This window comes from Anolis carolinensis, chromosome 3, assembly GCF_035594765.1.
Source record: "Anolis carolinensis isolate JA03-04 chromosome 3, rAnoCar3.1.pri, whole genome shotgun sequence".
Taxonomy (NCBI): Eukaryota; Metazoa; Chordata; class Lepidosauria; order Squamata; family Dactyloidae; genus Anolis; species Anolis carolinensis.
The window spans coordinates 31,350,508-31,365,130 of NC_085843.1; the positions used below are offsets into that span (position 1 = coordinate 31,350,508).

General features: G+C 40.6%; 1 protein-coding gene across 1 annotated transcript in view; it reads left to right on the forward strand.

Annotated features, from left to right (window-relative positions):
- pdx1 (pancreatic and duodenal homeobox 1) overlaps positions 1-14,623 on the forward strand; it is a 29,029-nt gene that overhangs the window by 1,332 nt on the left and 13,074 nt on the right. The gene's annotated exons all lie outside the window — the stretch shown is intronic.

The window sequence follows — 14,623 nt, forward strand, 5'->3', positions numbered from 1 at the left end:
CGAAGAGCCGGCGTTGTTCATAGACACCTCCATGGTCATATGGCCGGCATGACTGCATGGAGCGCCGTTACATTCCCGCTGGAGCGGTACCTATTGATCTACTCACATTTGCATATTTTCGAACTGCTAGGTTGGTAGGAGCTGGGGCTAACAGCAAGTGCTCGTTCCGCTCCCGGGATTTGAACCTGGGACCTTTTGGTCCACAAGTTCAGCAGCTCATCGCTTTAACACACTGTGCCACCAGGGGCCCCACATTAGCTCTACACTGCCATATAATGGGGGTTGCTGTGGTTTTAGCTATATGAATCTGTTTTTAAGGGGTTTGTTTGTTTTTACTCCATCAGTATTTTGATGAGTTAACAACCACCCTAATGCAGTTGAACAAGAAGGCAATTAGAGACAAAATCTTTGAAATGGATGCATCAGACAACTTGCGGACCTGTAAACAACAGGGTTTCACCACTTGGTATCCCCTACTAAAGAGTGACCAATATTGTCAACAATATCTTCAGAACTGCGTTTTCAAATAATGCCATTAGGCTGGCTAGAGGGAAGATATAGAGGGATCCTTCATGCCCAGAGACTTTGTATTTGTGGGTGGGGGAAAGAGAGGATTTAATATTCTATCTGTTGCATTGCCTTTTTATAATGACTCTAGAAACAGTCTTGGAAGAAAGGGCAGCATGGCCACAGTCAGCAGTTATCTGTGACTTGTTAGCGGATTATTCCAAAAATATAACATTAAAAGTACATTAAAGGCCACCGCATTTGCAGTCGCAGCCCACAAAATCAGAACTAAATTAGTAAAGTCCACAGCCAAGGCTAGAAATGGAAATAGAGATAGTTTGGGATGATGCAAATCAGACATTGTTATTGTTACCACGTCACTGCTACTGTAATTTTAAGGAGCCAATATATGATATAAGTTTTAATGTTTATATTGGAAAGTGCTTATTGTACTTATTTGATGTCATGGCCTAGGGCTAAACCATACTAAACCAACACTAAACCGGGCTGGTACACTAAACCATGCATTCATAGATATTTTAGTACCCTTACTGTTGAATTCTGTTTTAATGTTTGTATATTTTTTCGGTTTTAAATTATATTGTATCGGTTTTATTGTGAGCCGCTTTGAGGCCCCTTCCAAAACAGGTGAATAAAATCCCACATTATCTGCTTTGAACTGAAATATATGGCAGCTTGGACTCAGATAACCCAGTTCAAAACAGATATTGTGGGATTTTCTGCCTTGATATTCTGGGATATAGGACAATGTGGAAGAACCATAGTCTCCGTTTTAGGGAGATAAAGCGGATAGTAATAATAATAATAATAATAATAATAATAATAATAATAATAATTATTATTATTATTATTATTATTATTATTATTATTATTATTTGACTACACTAGCCACATTATGTAGTTCATTATATGCATTATATGACAGCATAGATCCAGCTACTGTTTTCTTCCAGAGGAGGTTCGCCACTGTTTAATGCAGAGAGTATAACTTGCTCAAGTAGGTGTCCAAGGCCTAGCTGGGGATTAGACCCATGTGGTGCATCCACACAGTGGAATTAATACAGTTGAACACCACTTTAGCTGCCATGGTTCAATGCTATGGAATTATGAGAGTTAATAGACTCTCTTAACCTTCTCTGCGAAAGAGAGTCCTAGGGCACCATAGCAGTTAAAGCAGTGCCAAGCTGCATTATACTACAGTGTAGATGTCCCCCTGATCTCTCAAACACGCTCAGATCACTACACTGATTCCAACTACTTATCCAACCGTAGGAACACCAAAAACAGATGAAAATATCCAATGTCAACAGAAATGTGAAATATGAGTAAACGAAATATGTTTTTTAGAAAGCAGAGAAAGGGAAATGTGCCGAAATTTTGAACTTTGGATCAATGGACGGTCACCTAAGGACATTAATCCAAGAATATAAATAAACCTGAAGAGTTTGTCCTAGATTATTACAGGCATGGGCAAACATGGGCAAAATTCGGAATTGTGGTAGTCCAAAACACCTGGAGGGCCTAAGCTTGCCCATCAAATTTGCCCATGGCAGGATTCTTACATCTATTGCTAGTCATGATTGTAGTGATCCATTTATACAAGAAAGACAGTTGCCTCCAATGTTCAGGGCAGATCTGGACAGATCCTAGCTCTATAAAGCTGGAAATGAATCTGTAGTGTAAACCCGTAATTGATTTACTCTTGCTGGTAGCGTTCAGAGCTATGTTAGGTCTATCAATACGCAAGGTCCAATCACTGAAGAAGTGGAGTTGAGTCTAGGAAAGCAGTATGTTTTGGTTGTATGCTTTCAAATTTGACTTCTCATGGGATTTTCGGGGGTCAAGGGTGTGTGACTCGCCCCAAAGTCGATGCGGGATTCAAATCCTAGCCTCCAGAGTCATGGGCTACACCCACAAAGTAGAATTAATGCAGTTTGGTACCACTTTCTCTACCATGGCTCAGTTCTATGCATGGACATTGTGGTTTGGTGAGACACCAACACAATTTAGCACTGAAGCCCTTCTTAAGGTACTCCAAGACTCCATTGCATATTGGTCTGCTGTTGCTTTCATGGTCAAATTATAAACTCTGGACATGAAAAAAGACCAACTTAGGCGAGGCCACTGTGAGAGGAACTCTGTTCATTTTTTTGTTGCAATCCAGAAACCCCGTCAAAAGTATTCGCTCTTCCTGCAGCCTTATTTTCTCATACTACCCTTGTGATTAAAAGCCTCGAGGCAGGTGGTGAGAGAGAGGCCTGGTTATTATTATTGAATTCAATAATGCATTATTATTATTATTATTATTATTATTATTATTATTATTATTTATTGCGTTGTCGAAGGCTTTCATGGCCGGAATCACTGAGTTTTCCGGGCTGTATGGTCATGTTCCAGAGGCATTCTCTCCTGACGTTTAACCCACATCTATAGCAGCCATCCTCAGAGGTTGTGAGGTCTGCTGGAAACTAGGCAAGTGGGGTTCATATATCTGTGGAAGGTTCAGAGTGGGAAAAAGAACTCTTGTCTGCCGGAGGCAAGTGTGAATTTTCCAATTGGCTACCTTGATTAGCATTGAAAAGCCTTGCAGCTACAAGACCTGGCTGCTTCCTTCCTGGGGGCGTCCTTTGTTGGAAAGTGTTAGCTGGCCCTGATTGTTTCGTGTCTGGAATTTTCTGTCTTCTGAGTGTTCTTTATTTACTGTCCTGATTTTAGGGTTTTTTAAAATACTGGTAGCTAGATTTTCAGCCAGATGCCCGCCATAGATGTAGGTGAAAGGTCAGGAGAGAATGCTTCTAGAACATGCCCATACTGCCGGAATACTCACAGCAACTTATTATTATTATTATTATTATTATTATTATTATTATTATTATATAACAAGCATATTTTCTAAGCCTTTCTAAGGCATTCAAAGGTATTTCTAAGGCATGGTTAAGAGAAAGCTTTCCCTGCTTCAACCGGGTCCTTGACATTAACCTTAATCCTGGCAAATACTGTAAAAAGGATTCAGTCTAGATACTTTTTCTAGTTTTATTTTTGTTTAGATCACTTCATAATGTGTATATACAATATACACATCTCTGTGTGTTTGGGTGTTTTAGTGCGCGCACAAGTAATACTCTATATACGATATTGTATATATTATATTGTTTATATATATTCATAGGTTGAAGGGAGGACTGCTTTTTTAACATCAACTATACAGTTTTTACAATACCGTCAGTCTCGGCAGTTTTTGTTAAGTCCTTCTACCTTTTATTTCTTTGTTTTGAACAAAAAGAAGCCTTGTTAATTTCCGGAAGTTATTTTTGAACCTTAAAGTCGGCAATTAATTGTTTTATCTATCTAAAACCCTCTACTTTGATTTAATGAGTTATGAAAGGCGAGTGTTCAGAGTTTGAAAATATTTTTTTTCTAATTAAAATTCTAAACGTATTTCGGGAGCGGCTGTTTCAGCTTCAATTCCTTGCCTTAAATTTTAGTGGCTCGCTTCATTTTCTGCGCAGGTAACTTCACCTGTCTGTGGCGGCAGGAATGGGAAGAGGTTGGAAAAGGAGGCTAGGCAATTGGGAAATGTCGATTTCTGGATTTCAATTTTAAATCGGCTTCAACCCGATTCAGAGCCTTTAAGTTACCTGTTATCTTATGGTGACTCAATACATTTAATATGGTCGTCTTAGGCAAGAAAGACTCAAGTAGTTTTTGCAAGTTCCTTCCTTTGAAATATAGCTTAGTAGTAGTTATTATTATTATTATTATTATTATTATTATTTATATCCCACTTTTCTCCCTCATGGAACCCAACATATTAAAATAACATTAAAAAAATCAGAGTACATCAGTAATAAATATAAGCATCATAAAATAAACAGATATAAGAAACAGCTACATTGTATTGTCGAAGGCTTTCATGGCCGGGATCACAGAGGTTGTGAGGATACCTGCCATAGATGTGGGCGAAACGTCAGGAGAGAATACTTCTGGAACATGGCCATACAGCCCGGAAAACATACAACAACCCAGCTACAATGTACATTCACATTCACATAGTATTACTTGGTGGTCTCCCATCCAAATAAGTGAAGCTGATGCAGAAATCCTTCAGAACTTGGTGAAATTGACTTTGGCAGGAAATTGGCTGAGATTTCCCTTGCTGTTTTCAAAGAATGGTGAATGGGATTCTTGGTTATTTGTGGGAACCTCTGAAGTCGTGCTGCCTCGAAAATAAATTCCCATCGATGGTTTAAACACATTTTCTGGGGAGCAAAGCCCACAGAAAAACTCATTTTTTAAATAAACAGGTCTGGGCGCTCCGTCTGAACTGGATTGGGATTGTAACCCTTCTGCGTGTCCACTTATTCACATAACGCAGAAGGTCTCCATTTTCACAGGGAGGTCTCCTGAAAAGCAGGAAGCCTGGCCTCAGAACTGGCAGTCCAAAGGCTCACTTCTTTCTCTCTACGGAAGGCGATTCGAAATAAAGTTTGGAGAACAGCGTCGCCATACTTTAAAAGCAGCATTTGGCTTTCTTTGGATCTTATTAAATCCACCAGGAATCCCCTCCCCCGAATTTAGACATTCCTGGTCTCCTGGGTGTTCTTCACATCCTAAACTTGAAATTAAGTCCCAGTTGTTTCCACCTAATTTCCCAAACAAAATAAATGTGAATAAATCGTGGTGAAACCTTCGGCACTCTTAAGCGCGCCTGTATTTTAGTAGGATGTGGAAAGTAAATGCTGTGGCTGTTTTTATTCTACGCCGTATAAAGCCGGCTTGGTTAGAATGGTCTGAGTCTTGGATCAGGGGAGACCAGGGTTCTGATCCCTCACTCAGCCATGGAAAGCCATGGAAAGCTGCTGCGTGACCTAAAGCAGGGCACACTGTCTCAGCCTCACAGAAAGGCAAAGGTAAACCTCCTCCAAACAAATCTTGCCAGGAAACATATATATACAGTCGGTCGCCATATACTGGAGTATATATTTTATTTATCGTTTCAGAAGCGAGTTGAGGATATACGTATAATGTATTTAAAAACACAAACAAGATTAAAAACTTGGTATTATACTAGATTCCCTTTGACCAGAAGCTGGCTACTTGGAGAGCCTCTGGTGATATACTGGAGTGGATCAAAGGCATTATTAGTTAACGGAGCCAGAGTACTATAGAGGTCTCAGTGCTGGATTAGGACTCCAAAAGACCTTGGTTCGAATCTCCACTTAGACATGGAAAGAAACACCTCTTGGGGTCGCCATAAATTGGAACGGACTGAAGCCATTCCTCATGCGGGAGGCAAAACTTGATCAAGGGACGCATCTATCTTCTTCTGGCCTAGAGGGTAAACTCATATTTGGGGCCTGATGGACAGGAGCATAGGCAACCAGAGCCACTGATATTAATGCCCCTGAAAATCCCAGAGTATTACCATAGACGCATTTATCTTGGTAAGATCAGCATGTCCAATGCACCAGATCCTGTTTGATTGTTGGGGAATCTGAGCTGTTAGACTCAAAATAACCCTCAGTTGGAGCGATTCCACCATAAATATAGCAGAGTACCAGAAATAAACTTCGTAACCAGCAGAAACTTAAGTGAAATAATCTGGGATAAGCTTCTATTCCTTACAACGGTTTAGGACTGAAGAGCCAGAACTTTAGGTTCAAAATACTAATTGAAGTACTACTATGAAAGAAATACATTCATGATTGAAAAGGTCTTTAAAATTTAAAAAGAAATTTAAAAAGAAAGTTGCCTCACAGAATTCTGTGACTACACCATCAAAGGAGGATGGAGACAGTGGCTAGCAGGAGGAGGAAAGACAAAGCCCCTTTTGGGAAAACAAGCATAGGAATGTGGGGAATCTTTTAGCTTGGCCCTGTCTCTAGACTAGCTAGCTACTCATTGAGGACTGGAAACTTGATGACACAAGAGACTTGTGAAGACCAGGGACGAAACCCAGCATTGACCTTGGGAGCCTGCTGGTAGAATCCCGGTGACTATCAACAAATGTCAAGTGAGATAAGTTTTTTTTTCCCAGTGGAAGACAATGGCAAATCACTTCTTGCCTCAGTGAAAATCATGGGGTTGCCATAGGCTAACAGGTGACCTGAAGGCACATAAAACAACACTGCCCAACACACATTTTGGAGCCTCAAATGTTAGTCCTTCTTTGGGGTATATTTGACCTGCTGATTCAAAAAATGGCACCCATTTTCCCCTGCACCTTTTCCACGAAATGATATTATATGGACAATTATTAAGAACTCGAATGCATTTTAACTATGTTATACCTTGCTTCAAATCTTTAGGAGAGGTGGGTAAAATTATAAATTATATATAATTGATATATATAACTTATAAACAATCTATATGTTCTCTAAAATGTATGATACAACAACAACAACAACAACAACAACCGCTTCTGTGCACGATTCTCCCCACCCACAAAAAAGCATGGTGCATTTTTACACTGCCCTTATTACACTGCCCAAATGATAGCTGGGGCGAGGGTTACCCCAAACAGATCCCCTTACAGAAAGTAACATATCAAAAGAAAGTGAATAAGTCTTCGAGCAGTGTCAGGACTCCTGCGCATCCCTGCATCAAAGCCAAAATTTGCCATTCAAGTGTCTTATCCTTGGTCAGGGCATCTAGAGCAGGATTTGTATTTAAAAGTACATGTGGTGTGCATATACAGTATCTTAATACCATTACACTATTTCCTATCTAAAAAGGAAAGTGGATATCTTGAAAACAAAGGCCTAAAATACCCCAAAAGGCGGCAAAATCCTTTCTGATCTTAAGTTAAGCAGGGTCAGCCCTGGTTGAATGGGAGACCACCAATGAATGCTAGGTGCTGTAGGCTGTATTGCAGAGAAAGGAACTGGCAAAGCCATCTCTGTCTCAGGAAACCCAATGAAATTCATGGGATTGACAGGAAAAGAACCCACTAACCATAATGCTACCTACTGAAAGTACAGTGTTCTTCAGCCTTTAACTCTTCCAAACAGACTTGACTTTCTTCTTTACACAAAGCTCCTTAAAGGCACCAGCAAGAGGGACTGACATTTCCAATTGCGTTATGTGCCTCTAAGTGGACTCTGAATCCTTCTTGTCATATGATTTTGCTAGCAAGATTTCTTCAGAGATGGGCTGCCATTGCCTTTTCTGAGGTTGAAAGAGTGTGACTTGCCCAAGGTCAGCCAATGGGTCTCTACAGACAAACTCAAGGATTCTCCCATTTGCAGTCTCCAGGGACTCTTATCCAAAACTCAGACTGTCATGCCTTCTCTTTCAAGTCACTTAGGATACTCCTATTAGGGATTTTTTTTACTAAGTTTGTTAAAGGGAGGTCCCTATGCCTTCCCCTGAGGCTGAGAGAGTGTGACTTGCTCAAGATCAGCTAGTGGATTTGCAGGGCCCAGTAGAGATTGCAATTCTGGCAGTGTGGAATCAATGCAGTTTCTGTTGGAAATAGCAACCTCTCAAACCTTTTCACTATTTATTTGTTAATATATAGTATATATTTGCTAACTGCATGTTGATTTCCCAGTTTAACTGTACCTCTTTGATGTGGGAGGAGTTATAGACAGGTGATTGTACTGAGTATGTTCAGACTCGGGACTCTATTTTATAGTCAGTCTGCTTTACACCTCAGTAGAGGTGGATGCATGTTGCTGTTTGGACTTCGGTAGAGAAGTATGACTTATGGACTTCAGTGAGTACAGCTATACCTAAAGACTATAGACCATTGATTAAAATAATGATACCTTGTGTACTCAACACACAGAGAACTGCATCCTATCTATAACAGAACTTTAAGAAATGTGCCTGTATGGTGAATTAATACAAGATGTTTGTGAGTAAACAAGATATGTTATTTTTCAAAGAAGACTTTGGTTTTTTTAAATCTCTGAGTGCATATTTTAAATTAAGAGGTTTTAAGGGAGTTAATATCTTTTGGGCAATTATGATTACAATTACATCCCACTAACTTCCTTCCATGGCTGTTGGTTATCTAGCAATCATGCATACATTTTCAATGTGGGATGGTTTATGTAGTTAGTTTTGTTTGTTGCTTAGTAACCTGAAGCCAAAGCTGCATTCCAGAGTTGATGGCACCATTTTGGGATTTTGCATGTGATGTGGGAAATGGGAGTATACTTCCTGGAGACATACAGGAAGTTACATATGCCTTTTGAATTTGGGGCATAAAAGAAGAGACTTTCTTTTTGTTCTCTCTCTCTTCACCTCTTCCTTCTCTTCACTTCTTTTTGGCTCTTCATCCAGCCATGCTGCCTGATGTTACTTCTTGTTAAGGGATATGTAGTATCCTGAACTGTATTCTTTTGGAACTAAGATGTTTTTACCTGTATGACCACCATCATACAAGATTGTGAGTACACATATTTTTACTATTTTACTTTTGATGTCTCTGATGTTTAGTTTATGCGCATGACTCTTTTAAAAGGGAAAGGGAGGCTGGCTATTTTGCTTTTATCTCACCTCTGCTCACATAAACCCCTAGACTTCTGTATTTTTGTTACTCTGCAGCAATATCTAACCATATTGGTATCATAATACCAACAGGTTATGAATATATTCCTAATAATGGCTCAGTGTCATGAAATCCTGGGAAGTATAGTACTATATTGCCTCTCCAAACGACACTTTAGCCCTGAACCAAGGCAGATGAAGTAGTATCCAACTGCATTGATTCTACAGTGTAGATGCGCCTTCTGAAAGTGGCCCACCATGCGTCTTCCTGGAAATACATACGAAGAGAGAGAGGATCCAGGGGAGCCCTCCCTGGGGGAAATCCACCCACCCTTCCTCCTTCTCTCCCGGCTCCACAGTGTTATCGCGTCGCCTTCCGGGTCACGCCTTTGGGCAAACACTGCATTCAGAGCTTTTGTTCCAAGAAGCAAGAACAACGGGGGTGGAGGGTCCCTTCTGTTCTCTTTACTCAGGATCTCTACAGGCCTCTTCTCCCTGCCAGGTCAGGTAGTAAGAAAGGGCGAAGAAAGAAAGGGAAGAAAACAAAGGTGACACCTGGGCTGTAGGATCAACGCATTTTGAGTCACTGGGCTACATGCTCTGGCATCCTGGGAGTTGTAGTTTGTTGAGACACCAGCACTCCTTGACAGAGAAGGCTGGCGACCTTGTAAAACTACAGGTCCCGTGATTCCATACCATTGGCACTTGAAGTGGTATTAAGATGCATCAGTTCCATATTGGAATCTTCGGATTGGTAGTTTGGGGAAGGATTTACCACTTCCACGTTATTCTGAGTGCCTGCAGTTTAATAACTGATCCTAATGATCAGCTTAATAATTAAACTAAGGTCCTTTCCACACAGCCATATAACACAGAATATCAAGGAAGATTATCCACAATACCTGCTTTGAACTGGGTTATCTGCGTCCACACTGCCATACAGATGCCTTAGGCCCCTTCCACGCAGCTGAATAAAATTCACATTGAACTGGATTCAGTTTAATGTGAATTTTATTCAGCTGCGTGGAAGGGACCTAAGGCATCTCCTTTCCTTGGGAATACAGTAGAGTCTCACTTATCCAACATTCGCTTATCCAGCTTTCTGGATTATCCAACACAGTCTGCCTTTTAGCAGTCAATGTTTTTGTAGTCAATCTTTTCAATACATTGTGATGTTTTGGTGCTAAATTCATAAATACAGTAATTACTACATAACATTGTTGTGTATTGAACTGCTTTTTCTGTCAAATTTGTTGTAAAACATGATATTTTGGTGCTTAATTTGTAAATTCATGAAGTAATTTGATGTTTAATAGGCTTTTCCTTAATCCCTCCTTATTATCCAGCATACTCGCTTATCCAACGTTCTGCTGGCCCATTTATGTTGGATAAGTGAGACTCTACTGTAATTCGGTGCTGCCTAGATAGCTGGACAGGCTTCAAATCATATAGTTCCATAGGATGGAGCCATAAAGTATTCCTCCTGTTTATTGGGGTTGGGGGGTGGGGCAGCGGTCTATAGACGATGGATTGACTGGGGAAATAATGTTTTGACTCTTTTATGAAGTTGCGGTATGAACAGTCTTATTTTTAAAATAGTTGCTTTAAAAGTAACCTCTTTTAAATTCAGTGGGTTTATTGGTGGAGAGTGGTGGCCATCTGTCAGGGGTACTTTGTGCTTTTCCTGCATGACAAGGGGTTGGACTAGAATAGATGGACCATGTGGTCTCTTCCAACTCTATTATCCTATTCTATTATATTCCATTCCATTCTATTCCAGAATAACCATATACACTATACCTTAAATCCAATTGTTATTTCCAACTAAAGTAAACCCAAAGGAAGGAGAATGAGGATATAGTATCCTAAATATGACTTCTCCGCCCTCTGATGTCTTCCTTCTCTCTTCAGATTGCATTGCAGGAAGTTTTCAAGCGTCAGTTGCGCGTTTAGAGATACAGTGCAGGGAGGGGAAAAAAGGGGCGAGCAAGGGTTACCAAAGGAATGCGCACTTTAGAGTGTCTCACTCTCGGCAATGTTTGCTATCGGGGACTCCGGCAAAACATTGTGGTGAAGGATTACTTATTTGGGGGGCAATGGCTTCCCCCCCCCCCCCACACACACACACTTCTGAATCAAACCCACTGACTCAATGGCATTTATGTCATTTCAGTCTTTGGAAGAGGTTTTTTTTTCGTGTCAGGAGCAACCGGAGTTATTTCTGGAGTGAGAGAATTGGCCGTCTGCAAGGACGTTGCCCAGGGGACGCCCGGATGTTTTGATGTTTTTACCATCCTTGTAGGAGGCTTCTCTCATGTGCATGGAGCTGGAGCTCATCCGCACTCCTGACAGCTTTCAGGTCAGGAACCCAACCTTCAGGTCACGAGGCTTTTATCCCTTAGGCCACCGGAGGCTCCGGTGGAAGAGATTTAATGGGCCATCCAGTCCAACCTCCTGCCAAGAAGCAGGAAAATTGCATTCAAAGCACCTCCACAGATGGCCATCCAGCCTCTGTTTAAAAGTTCCAAAGAAGGAGCCTCCACCACACTCGGGGCAGAGAGTTCCACTGCTGAACAGCTCTCACAGTGAGGAAGTTCTTCCTGATGTTCAGGTGAAATCTCCTTTCCTGTTGTTTGAAGCCATTGTTCGTGTCCTAGTCCCCAGGGCAGCAGAAAACAAGCTTGTTTGTGGTTTCATGAATTCTTTGCCTTAGAGGAGTCTAATACTAGAGCATTGCCAACACAAAACTAAAGATCCTGGAATCCATGGCAATGTCAAGTAGTTCAAGCTGCTTAGTACGAATACCTGTTTGTTGTTGTGGCGTCCGAAAAATAAAAATAATGTCTTGGAAAGAAATCTTCCGGGGCGCAACTTATTTCTTCAAATGGATGACATGCATCAGATGACTTTCTTTCCCTGCTTTTTGGTAATCTCTTGCGTGAGGAGGAAATTGGTAGGTTTCCAAAGCTTGCCAACCAGTCGTTATGCATCTGGACTTGGGCCCAATGGAGGTGCTCATTGGTGCTGAATTTTGGATCCCTCATCCAGCCTATGCAGACAATCAGGGTGGGTTTTGTTTCAGACTGAGCAGTGGTTAACAACCGAAAGCTGTGATTTCCTGTAGTTGCATAGGACTATTTCGGGGCGACTTTTCCCCTTGTTGTTGTTGTAGTTGAGGAACTAGCTTTGTTGCTACTTGCAAGTCGACTTCGATTTCTGGCGACCCCATGAATGAGGGAGCGCCAAAATCTCCGAAGACCCACTGCTTTGTTCAGGTCTTGGAAACTCCAGGAAGCTCTGGCTCTATTGACAAAATCAATCTACCTTCTCTTTCCCTGCTGCTTTCACTTTATCAAGCTTGATGTCTTCTCCAGGGAGGTCCCCGATACATCCAAATTTGGTTATATTCAGTTTAGTCATCTTGGCTTCTGAGGAGAGTTCAAGCTTGATCTGCTTTAAGATCCACCCCTGTCTCGTTGTAGCATTTGCCTAACCTTCAGCAGATACCATCTGACAGGACATCTCCTCCTGTCAGCTTTCTTCCCTTTCTAGCTTCACAATCGACTAATTTGGCCCGGATTATCCATCCGTAGTACACGCGAGGATCTCGTCCAGATCTTACATGACTGCCTTGCCACGTCTTTGTCTCCTTCTGATTTATTGACGATGGCGTCCATTTTGGTTAACCCTTGAACTAAGGCATGGGACATTGTCAACTGGGTTGCTGTGAGTTTTCGAGGCTGAATGGCCATGTTCCAGAAGCATCATTTCTGTGGAATAATGTCCAGGCCGGGAGAAAGAACTCTTGTCTGTTTGAGACAGGTCTGAATGTTTCAATTGGCCACATTGATTAGCATTGAATAGCCTTTCAGCCTTAAGGCCTGGCTACCTACTGCCTAGGGGAATCCTTTGTTGGGAGGAGTTAGCTGGCCCTGATTGATTCATGTCAGGTATTCCTCTGTTTTCTGAGTGGGAAACATCAGGAAATAATGCTTCTGGAACATGGCCATACAGCACTGAAAACTCACAGCATCCCAGTGATTCAGGCCATGAAAGCATTCGAAAAGACATTGCTAACCTTTTCAACGGCCACTGTGGGTTTCAACCAAGAAAGAAGAACAGGGGTAATAATAACAAAGTCTTTTTTACACACATCAAAATTAAGTAGATCGTCTGTGGTCATTATTATTGTTGTTGTTGTTCAAGGGCAACTTTGCTATTGCTCGAACTGCATATGGAAAAGGTATTTTTATAATAATGTGTTGTCTGTATTTGTTGTTTTTAATGGGCATTTTTTATAGTGATTTAATTCTGTGATTGGTTTTATTTTAATTTTTGTATAATGTAAAGCTTTATTTGTAGCTGTTTAATTTTTGTAAGCAGCCTTCAGTCCCTGGTTTCGGAATGACATTCATAACCTTTTGGAAATGCCTTTCAGAGAAGAGTCAAAAACCCTTTAGAGTAGAATCTTCTCTTGTGGTATACAACCAGATATAATGATTGGCAATGGTTTCAGTTGTTAGACTGAATAACTTGTTATCTCTGATCTGTTAGGAAAACAGAAATTTGCTAGTGCATAAAAAACAGCAGTGCTTCAGAAGTGTTTTTCAGTGCCTATATATATATATATATATATATATATATATATATATATACTCTCCCATAAAACAATTTGTTTTGTCTTATGTACCCAAGAGACAAAAATGACGTAGACTTTGATAAAAAAAAATAACGTATTTGGTTTACTCACAACCTTCATGTGTTCAGCATACACAGGTACAAATCTTTTCAGTCTAGTTTCAAATATCTTTGAGGTGGTTCCCTGTGCTAGCCGGCCAGAGCATTTCTCTTGTAACAAAACAACTATCAACGGTCACATAGTCAAAAGGAGAGAGAGGACAGCATGTGGTCTGCAGCCACTTTTATAAGTTCTCAGAAGCCACCAAGTAAAGGAAGCTGCACACATACAGGAAACAATAAGCAACAGGATCATAGATAAACATTACTAGAGAAGTCACAGAGAAGGTTGTTATTTCCAAACAAATGGTGTGTATAGGATTATGGGAGTTCAGCCCTAAATGGGTCTACCTATCCACTACCATCCCATTAGGTGTTATGGTTGCAATCGTTATTGGACATAACCTGTTGGAAATAACTGCAGTCAGTCTCTGGGCAGATATCTCTATGGAAATATATTGCAATCATAACCTTATTGAAAGGGGAAAATGATGTCATATCCATTTGGCAAATATGAACCTCTATGAACACTTTTGAAAACTTTGTTAGAAGTCAACTCTTTGAACGAGTTATATTTGTAAGCATTCATGTAATGGCATATGGGTAACTCAGCTGTTAAACCGAAGAACCATGTTTTTGAACTGTCAAGGGCAAAGACATGCCACTACAAAACTATATTTGGTGAGCAGAGGATGGATTTTTATTTGAAGTTGGAATTGCAGTTGCAGTTGCATTTGCAGTTGTAATTGCCCAAAAGATATACACTCCCTTGAAACCTCTTAGTTTAAAATATGCACTCAGAGGTTTAAAAAAACAAAGTCTTCTTTAAAAAATAACATGTCTTGCTTACTGAATGCAGTAA